Raw genomic sequence first — 10750 nt, forward strand, 5'->3', positions numbered from 1 at the left:
GTTGCAGAGCTACCGGGATTTAAAAATAGTTACGCAAAACGGACCGTGCCCGCTCCGACCGGTTTTAAAGGGTTAATAGACCTCTCTGCATAGAGTCATACCTGTTATTAATCTCTGTCTCTCTTCCACAGCATGTTTTTATCCTGTTTTCCTTCTCTCACCCCAACCGGTCGCAGCAGATGGCCGCCCCTCCCTGAGCCTGGTTCTGCCGGAGGTTTCTTCCTGCTAAAAGGGAGTTTTTCCTTCCCACTGTCGCCAAAGTGCTTGCTCATAGGGGGTCATATGATTGTTGGGTTTTTCTCTGTATCTATTATTGTACAATCTACTGTACAATATAAAGCACCTTGAGGCGACAGTTGTGGTGATTTGGCGCTATATAAATAAAATCGAATTGAATTGAATTGAAGCAGCCTAACTAATAAAGATGGCCCAAAACCTTGTTCTGTGCACTTGGTAAATGGTAAATGGCCTGTATTTGTATAGCGCTTTACTAGTCCCTAAGGACCCCAAAGCGCTTTACACATCCAGTCATCCACCCATTCACACACAGGTGATGGCAAGCTACATTGTAGCCACAGCCACCCTGGGGCGCACTGACAGAGGTGAGGTGAGGCTGCCGGACACTGGCGCCACCAGGCCCTCTGACCACCACCAGTAGGCAACGGGTGAAGTGTCTTTCCCAAGGACACAACAACCAAGACTGTCCAAGCCGGGGCTCGAACCGGCAATCTTCCGATTACAAGGCGCTTGCCATATGTCATTCGCTATATAAATAAAATCTTGGTTTTTCCTGTCTACTTTTTCACCTCAACTGTTTCACTTCTGTTTGTCCATCTTTATCAAATACTTAATCTACACTAAACTCTGTTCTACAGGGTGGGCCATTTATATGGATACAGCGTAATAACATGGGAATGGTTGGTGATATTAAAGTCCTGTTTGTGGCACATTAGTATATGTGAGGGGGCAAACTCCTCAAGATGGGTGGTGACCATGGTGGCCATTTAGAAGTCAGCCATCTGTGAACAAAGAGAAACTTGTAAATAACTCATGAAAGAATAAAGTTACGTTGAAACCAAGCACACCATTGTTTTTCTTGTGACATTACCAATAAGTTTGATGTGTCACATGGCCCTCTTCCTATTGAAAAAAACAAAAGTTGTATCCAAGATGGCCGACTTCTAAATGGCCACCATGGTCACCACCATCTTGAGGAGTTTGCCCCTCACATATACTAATGTGCCACAAACAGGACTTTAATATCACCAACCATTCCGATGTTATTACGGTGTATCCATATAAATGGCCCACCCTGTACCAGGTGCATGAGCACACAAGGAAAACAGGGCTGACTGAGATTTGATTGAGGAATCCAGTGTCACTAATAAAAATGAAGAATGGGTTTCTATGATGAGTGAGCGGCGGCCCTTCAGGCCGACCTGGATAGTTGTATCGACAAAGAAAAATAATTATAGCGGTCGGTCCGCTGGGCTAATGCCCAGTATGCCAGATCACCAGTCTATCCCTGAACACAACACACACACTCAACTCTGCTGTTTAACAACAAATGTGTTTTTCCTTCCAAATGTGACATTATGTAAGGATAAATAAACAGGCTTTCCAGCAGTATAAGATTCATTGCCAAAAGCAAAACCGACAAAACACACATTTCCTTACTTTTTATGCTATGTTTATATACACGCCACTCAGATATCATGGCACATAGAGAGTAATAAATGAACCAGTGAAAGAGACAGGATAAATAGTCAAAGTAACAATGAAAACAACCCAGGTACATGGAGCTTTAATTAAATACAAATAAATGATAGAAGAATTAACAGAATACATCTAATGTAAAGCTAAATTAAAATTTCTACATTTCTGTACTTTATCATTATTCATCCATTATATATTTATTTCTTGAATTAATAAATTAAAGAAATTCGACAATAATAATGTGGATTATACAGATGATTTTTTTCAGTTAGCTGTACCTAAAGCGCAGTTGGTGTCTATATTAAGAAAAGTGCATTTGTATAAGTTTTTCATTAATTCCTATCTAAAGATCTTAGTTTTCATGTTATTGGAACTCTTCAGGTCTGAAACTGTAATTCTCATTCTCTTACTGAGCTTAAGAAGTGGAAAAGTAAAATGTCAGATCAATACAAATGTAAATCGACCATTGCAAACGAGAGCTATGAGAGCAGTAATCAAAAGTAACAGAGGTTATTATATCAAAATGAAAAGACTAATTCCTCTTTTGGAATTAAGGTACCTGTAGGAACAGTTATTCCATGTTTGGTAAATGGCCTGTATTTATATAGCGCTTTTACGGTCCCTAAGGACCCCAAAGCGTTTATATTATATATCATCAATACTATGAATGTTAATATTACAAGTAATATTTAAACCGCAAAATAAATAATACAAATGTCATCTCTTCCAGAACATGGTGACAGTTTGGTAAATAAATTAATGAAAGTGATTTTTTTTTTCCATTTTATATTTCTTTCCACAGATACAATGATGTAAAACTCCTTATAGAACAAATGACTATACTTAGCATCCAGTTTTAATACAAAAAATTACTTTGCCCTGACAAAGCAGGCCTTTTAGGTGTTTTGAAATTTCCTTCATTTTGAGCCCATATACAAATGGATTAAACAAAGGGTGATAGAGCACTATTTGTAATGTCATTATTATGCGTGCAGTTTTTGGAAAATCTAGTTCCACCCGAGCTATGCTTATATCATACACAAAAAACAAACAGGCACTGATTAAAACTAACAGATGGGGTAAACATGTCTCTGCAGCTTTCTTCCTAATTTCTTTACAACTTTGAAAAGAAACAATAAATATTATTGTGTATGTGAAAACTATGAAGAGCATAGGAAGTATTACAAGATGTAGTAAAGCAACCACACCAAAGATGGTAATTAATCTTGATCTTTGACACTGAAGAGTGTAAACTGCATTATTACAAAATATTCCTTTTATATTAGAGTCGCACAGTTTAGCTTCAGCACTCGCTATTACTAGGACAGCAATATGACAAACAGGCACAAGCCAAGCTATGATCAGGGAAATACTCACAGTGGTTTTTCTCATGATAATTTGATATTCCAGAGGTTTACATATAGCCACATATCTGTCATAGGCCATGGCAGCCAAGAGAGGTAACTCTGAACCACCTAGAGTGTAAAACATAAAAAACTGAAAGAGACAGGCTGAATATGTTGTGACTTGTTTTTCAGATAAAAAGCCAATCAGAAGTTTTGGGTAAACAGTTGTGCTGTAAAGAACAGAGTTAAGTAGCAAAGCAGCAATGAAAATGTACATAGGCTCATGGAGGTTTTTATGAATAAAGATTAAATACACAATAGTAGAATTGGTGCAGATTATTACAATATATAGTGTAAACATAATAAAAAGAAAATATATCTGTACTTGTTAATTTCTGTGTACCAGTCCAGAGTTAGAAAGGTAACATTTAACTCTTTATCCATTATTGTTTTGAAAGACAAAACATTTGTTCATAAAACTAATTACATAACAGGTATGAATGGAAAACCAAAAACAAGGCAAAGACTTCACACAGTCATACGAGTATGTGGTAGGTTTTTATTATTTTGCCTTATCCTCAAGGGATGGAGAGTTCTGAACCATCATTGTTCTGCCTTTTGTAATTGATGCTTTGGGAATGTACAATTAATCCTTCTTTTCTGTTCAGTGTGAACATTCAGGATGGCAACACTATCTCTCCTTATTAAAAAAATAAAAGTAATACAAGATTAGATGTGTAAACAAAGAAGAGCAAAAAATAAAAATGAATTAAGTCAATAACAACAATTCTCACACACAGTAATTTCAAGGTGCCAAAATGTGCTTTAAGCATAAAATAAATGTTGTTCCAGACAGTTAAACTTGTCAGGTCGTGATGTCTAGCAGGTGAAAATGCAAGCTCCATGAACATGCACAGCTGTGGATTCCAGCTACGTCTGTAGTTCTGCAAACTTTGACTTCCACAGAGTCGAGCTTGTCACTTCAATCAGCTGCATTTCGATGTCCTCTGTCCAGGCAGTTAATCCGAGACAAGTCCAGCTGCTCATTAAACCTTTCTGGTTTGATTACAAAAGAAAACATTGGTCCATACACCTGAAAGTCCCAAAAATGCATTGTGAATTCTGTCTCGAGTCTACGGATGTATGCGTGTATTTCTGCTGTTGTGACAGTGATGTACACTGTCTTGTTGGTATATGTATAATTTCTATACATTTTACATCAGATAAAAACTTTGGTTTTAAGATTTAGATAATTATTTAATAAAAGCTAGACATTTTAAATGAGAATAAGAAAGTATTTCTTTGTGCCCCCCTTTCCCTGTTAATGCCCTACCTGGCCCTCTGGCAAAACTTTGCTAGACCTGCACAGTTACCAGCTGTCAGCTACGTGAAAAGGATCCTGGTGTTATTTGTCTCTCAGAAACAGTTCATAACTTCCTTCAACTCATTCATGTCACCTAAAAGGTAAACCTGTTTCTCCATCACCTGTTCAGCTCTGATGATTTAGTAAGGACATCTCCTGGTTTCATCTTCATGTTTCCCTCTCACCAGATATACAAACCGATATCATGACCAGCAGTTTTTACAGCTGTGGCTCCAGCAAACATCAGCTGATACTAGATGTTAATATTAAATACATTCTAACAACAGCTGACCAAGCTTAAACGTGCTGCTGTTGTTTAGCGCGACATCCGCGGTTTCCTCTTTCTGGCGCAAAGTGAGCGATAAACAAACAAGAGAGAAAAGCCGATCAGCTGATCATTGATCAGTTTCACGATTGAAGTAGCAACAGGAGAGAGAGAGAGAATGAGAGAGAGAGAAGAAGATGCAGCTGTGCAGCAAAGACACAATAACTCCAGCTTTGTGTCTTTTTCCATCCTGGCTGAAGTACGGGACAAACTGTGTTCCTTCTCACCTCAATACGAAACACGTAATATTTTCTCTGAATACGAGACGAGTCCATTTTTTATGGGACGGTTGGCAACTCTACTAACTAACCTTATGAATAAAATAAAGTTCACTATCAATAAAATCATAGCACCCGCCCAGCAGTATAGAAACTCTATCATGCTAGCTAGCACGCAGTACGAGTTATTGTAACTGACTGTAAAAAGTCAGCACAATGAAAATAAACTCCACCTAAACTTGGTTTATATCTGACCCAGATAGACTGCAGGTCATTAACTTCTTACCTGAAGTTCAGTTCACCTGACGCTCCGACCGGCGGCTGCCTCGGGTCTCTCCTTCTCCTGCCTCCCCTTCCCTCATCCACCTGCTGGCCTCTGTGGAAGCTCCGCCATAGCCACCACCAAACAACTGAGTTATTTTTACACATCTGCCAGCACCTGGCCAAGCCACCATCTTTCATTGTTTATACCGTGACTAAAAAAAAAAAAAAAATCATCGGCCCATAAAAACGAAAAATCTCCATCGGCCATCAGGCACATGCCCGGTATGCCCGAGCTATGGTCGTGCTATGGTCGTGCCATCAGTTAACCCTTTGCATGCCAGCTGTGGCACACGTGCCCAGGGTTGCTGACCCCTGGTCTAAACTGACACTCACTCCAGGTTCTGTTGTTCCACACTGTGTTAATGATTCCTTCTGACTAAACCTAATTAATAGTGATATTAATCTGTTGAAACATTTGGCCGCTGAAGGTCATAAGGCCAGCCTTCCAGAGCTGCAGGTTGTTTAGCAGGAAGTTACATTCCAGGGGTATCAGATTTTAGCTAATGGTATCTGTCTCCCAAATACACTGATGAGCAACAGCGCAAATCAAAACCATTCACTAAGAACCAAATTACGTCATTTTTGAGGCTGTGTTCTTATCGTACTTTTACAGCTTTTATGCTCAGCTCTCATGTCACCATAATGGACAATTACAATGTCCGCATCACTGCAGAGCCAATCAATCTATCAATCTCCCACTCCTCACTTGTGAACAAGACCCCGAGATACATAAACTCATCTACTTGGGGCAGCAACTTGTCGCTGACCTGGAGTGGCCACTCTGATTTTGCAGTCACATGAAATGTGTGAGCTTACTAAAGGCTCATGTCATGTTACTCATGTTTTTCTCTGGATTTTTAAAGCTAAATAAACATTCATTCACATGAAAGTTGCCGTGCAGGCCCCACTCACTGTGGGCCAGTCACTGTGGGCTTCACTGACTCCACCAGACTCATGGCCTGCTTCTCCCCCAAGCTAGATCCTTTGGCTCCATGTTTTATAACCTTTCAGATATAATGTGGTTTAATTATGAGTTTATGAGAGTCTTATGTATAATGATTTTTTACTCTACATATGGTTCTTTAGAATCAAAAGGAGAGAATGTTGAAGATTATTTTGTTATATACTAAGATACAGCTTTCTTGGTCCAGTGCCTACATTTTTGTTTCACTCCTGCAAATGCAGAAGGCAGGTATGCAGGATCTTCTTAATTGAAGCAATGTCCTACTTCCTGCCTCTGGACAATTAAGTTTTTGTTTAACCTGTCTGTTCCATATATCCTATTCAACTGTGCTTCACCTGGGAGGTTGACCAGTTTTCGGCGTGACAACAGGTTAAAAAAGATGAGGCGAGGAGTCTATATAAGTAGGGACTGGTTCCATTGTTTGGGTGAATTTCGCAGGTCAACACAATCACTGCCTTTTGCTGACTGAATTCCTTCCTTGAATAAACTGTTCAAAATACATCTCCAGTAGCGTGGCTTTGTTTATTTAATGCACTAAATTTCCACAACAGTCTTTTGGGAGGCAATCATTAGTGTAGAGGGAGAAGAGCAGTGGGGAGACAACACACCCCTGGGGGAGGCCGGTGCTGATGTTCTGTGTGTGGAATGAGCTCTAGTCCACAAACAGAATCTTGGAATACGTACCTGGTTTGTTAAGGTGATGCAGGATGTATCTTCGATTGACCTGGTTCCCTGGTAAGCAAACTGCAGGTGTTCCACCAGTGGCTCCCCACCAGTCTTTCAAAGCTTTTCATTGCCAATGACATCAGGGTGATAGGCCTGTAGTCATTTAATCCTGTGATGATCGACCTCCTTGGTTCAGTACAAGTAGACCAAGTAACTGTTTCGCTGTAAGAGTGTCACACACATATTGTCAAGGAAGGACCCTCATTGACGATATGTGTCAAGGAGAGGCCAGGACGTAAATTGTGGACCCAAACACAGATACAATCACAGACAGCAACAACCAGATTTAACACAAACCTTCATTGAAAAACACAGGAATAAACAATGACATTAAAAGAGTTTATGTGGCACAGGGGTCGTGAACTTGGAGGGTCTGAAACAGAGGAACAGTGTGGTTAGGGGAAGGAAACAGAGGCTAGGGGGAATAAGAATGACCTGAGTAAGTGATGTCTTGCTTGGCAGGTAAGAGGAAGGCTTCCCCGGGGAACTGAGGTAAGCATAAGAAGGAAAGGCCGTGTAGTACTAACACAGGTTTGTAGATCAACTGGTGAAGAATAGTTGTAGATGCTTGTCCTAAATACTGCTGGTTGATTGTAGACAGGTGAGGAGGTGACAGCTGTGCTTGACGAGTGCTCTGCCCAGAGTTGGGAGTGCTGAGACAGTGTGGAAAAGGCCACTCGCCGGACCATGACACATACAGTGGCTTGCAAAAGTATTCGGCCCCCTTGAACTTTTCCACATTTTGTCACATTACAGCCACAAACATGAATCAGTTTTATTGGAATTCCACATGAAAGACCAATACAAAGTGGTGTACACGTGAGAAGTGGAACGAAAATCATACATGATTCCAAACATTTTTTACAAATAAATAACTGAAAAGTGGGGTGTGCATAATTATTCAGCCCCTGACTCAATACTTTGTAGAACCACCTTTTGCTGCAATTACAGCTTCCAGTCTTTTAGGGTATGTCTCTACCAGCTTTGCACATCGAGAGATTGAAATCCTTGCCCATTCTTCTTTGCAAAACAGCTCAAGCTCAGTCAGATTAGATGGACAGCGTTTATGAACAGCAGTTTTCAGATCTCTCCACAGATTCTCGATTGGATTTAGACACCAGACAGGTCAGGGATAAAGTTATTGAGAAATTTAAAGCAGGCTTAGGCTACAAAAGATTTCCCAAGCCTTGAACATCCCACGGAGCACTGTTCAAGCCATCATTCAGAAATGGAAGGAGTATGGCACAACTGTAAACCTACCAAGACAAGGCCGTCCACCTAAACTCACAGGCCGAACAAGGAGAGCGCTGATCAGAAATGCAGCCAAGAGGCCCATGGTGACTCTGGACGAGCTGCAGAGATCTACAGCTCAGGTGGGGGAATCTGTCCATAGGACAACTATTAGTCGTGCACTGCACAAAGTTGGCCTTTATGGAAGAGTGGCAAGAAGAAAGCCATTGTTAACAGAAAACCATAAGAAGTCCCGTTTGCAGTTTGCCACAAGCCATGTGGGGACACAGCAAACATGTGGAAGAAGGTGCTCTGGTCAGATGAGGTCAAAATGGAACTTTTGGCCAAAATGCAAAACGCTATGTGTGGCGGAAAACTAACACTGCACATCACTCTGAACACACCATCCCCACTGTCAAATATGGTGGTGGCAGCATCATGCTCTGGGGTGCTTCTCTTCAGCAGGGACAGGGAAGCTGGTCAGAGTTGATGGGAAGATGGATGGAGCCAAATACAGGGCAATCTTGGAAGAAAACCTCTTGGAGTCTGCAAAAGACTTGAGACTGGGGTGGAGGTTCACCTTCCAGCAGGACAACGACCCTAAACATAAAGCCAGGGCAACAATGGAATGGTTTAAAACAAAACATATCCATGTGTTAGAATGGCCCAGTCAGAGTCCAGATCTAAATCCAATCGAGAATCTGTGGCAAGATCTGAAAACTGCTGTTCACAAACGCTGTCCATCTAATCTGACTGAGCTGGAGCTGTTTTGCAAAGAAGAATGGGCAAGGATTTCAGTCTGTAGATGTGCAAAGCTGGTAGAGACATAGCCTAAAAGACTGGAAGCTGTAATTGCAGCAAAAGGTGGTTCTACAAAGTATTGACTCAGGGGCTGAATAATTACGCACACCCCACTTTTCAGTTATTTATTTGTAAAAATGTTTGGAATCATGTATGATTTTCGCTCCACTTCTCACGTGTACACCACTTTGTATTGGTCTTTCACGTGGAATTCCAATAAAATTGATTCATGTTTGTGGCTGTAATGTGACAAAATGTGGAAAAGTTCAAGGGGGCCGAATACTTTTGCAAGCCACTGTATCTCTTCCCAGTATAACACTGGAAGAAGTTTATAAATAAAACATGCAGGATTGCCATGTTAAACAATTGTATAGACATTCACTATGTATGCTTTTGCTTCTTTGCAAGTAAAGACTACTCTGTGTGTCTCGCTTTACATGAGAATTTTTCTAACAAGCATATAGCACATATAAACAACAGAAGCTGACGCTGTCAGAAACAGAAGCTGTTTCACTTTTGTTTGTCCATCTTAATTAAACACTTATTCCACACTAAACTGAGTACACAAGGAAGACATGGCCAACTGAGATTTGATTGGGGAATCAAGTGTCAGGAGCCCTTCAGGGTGGCTTGTATAATAGTACTAACAGAGAAAAATAATTATATTGACCCCTCGGTTCAATGGGCAAATGCCCAGTATGCCAGATTATCAGTCAATCCCTGAACATAACCCACATACTGAACTCTGCTGTTTAACCAACAAATGTGTTTTCCATACAAGTGTGGCATTATTTAAGGGTAAATAAATAGGCTTTCCAAGGTTTCTTCGAAGCATAACTAATGAAACACACATTTCCTTACTTTTTGTACTATGTTTATATACATGCCACTCAGTTATCATGGCACATATAGAGTAATAAATGAACCGGTGAAAGAGACAGGATAAATAGTCAACGTAAGAATGAAAAAAACAAAACAAAACAAAAAAACAGGTACATGGAGCTTTAATAAAATCCAAATAAATGATAGCAGAATTAACAGAATATAACTAATGTAAAGCTAATTAAAATTTCTACATTTCTGTACTTTATCATTATTCATTCATTATATATTTATTTTTTGAATCAATAAATTAAAGAAATTTGACAATATTAATGTGCAATATACAGTTGATTTTTTTTTACAGTTAGCTGTACCTAAAGCACTGTTGGTGTTTATGTTAAGAAAATTGCCCTTAGCTTTTATATTGCCAGAACTCTACAGGTTTGAAACTATAATTCTCACACCCCATTCACAAGAATCTCTTACTGAGTTTAACAAGAGGCAACTTCAAAGATAAAAATAAATAAACATTAAAATAGACAAGTGTAGAAGGTATGGGAACATTAATTACAAAAGAGGAATTGGTCTTTGCATTTTGACATAATAAACTCTATTACTGTTGATTAAGGTAACTGTAGCAATAGTTATTCCACATGTATGTTATGAATAAACATATCTTATCATCTGTATAATCAATATTAATATTAATATTAATATTAATATTTAAAGCGCAAAATAAATAATAATGATGTCATCTGTTAAAAACACTGTGACAGTCTGGTAAATAAATTAATTAATGAAATCTTTTTTTTTATTTTATATTTCTTTCCACAGATATAATATATGAACATCAAAAGTGTTCTGGAAGGGATGGTTTGATGATGTGAAACTCACTATAGAACAAATGACAAATGC

At 39.4% G+C, this 10750-nt stretch overlaps 1 pseudogene; it reads right to left on the minus strand.

The window, feature by feature from the left end:
* Window positions 1–2559: 2559 nt before the first annotated feature.
* LOC116315561 lies at window positions 2560–3506 on the minus strand (annotated as a pseudogene).
* Window positions 3507–10750: the final 7244 nt, after the last annotated feature.

This window comes from Oreochromis aureus, linkage group 16 (genome assembly GCF_013358895.1).
Source record: "Oreochromis aureus strain Israel breed Guangdong linkage group 16, ZZ_aureus, whole genome shotgun sequence".
Lineage (NCBI taxonomy): Eukaryota > Metazoa > Chordata > Actinopteri > Cichliformes > Cichlidae > Oreochromis > Oreochromis aureus.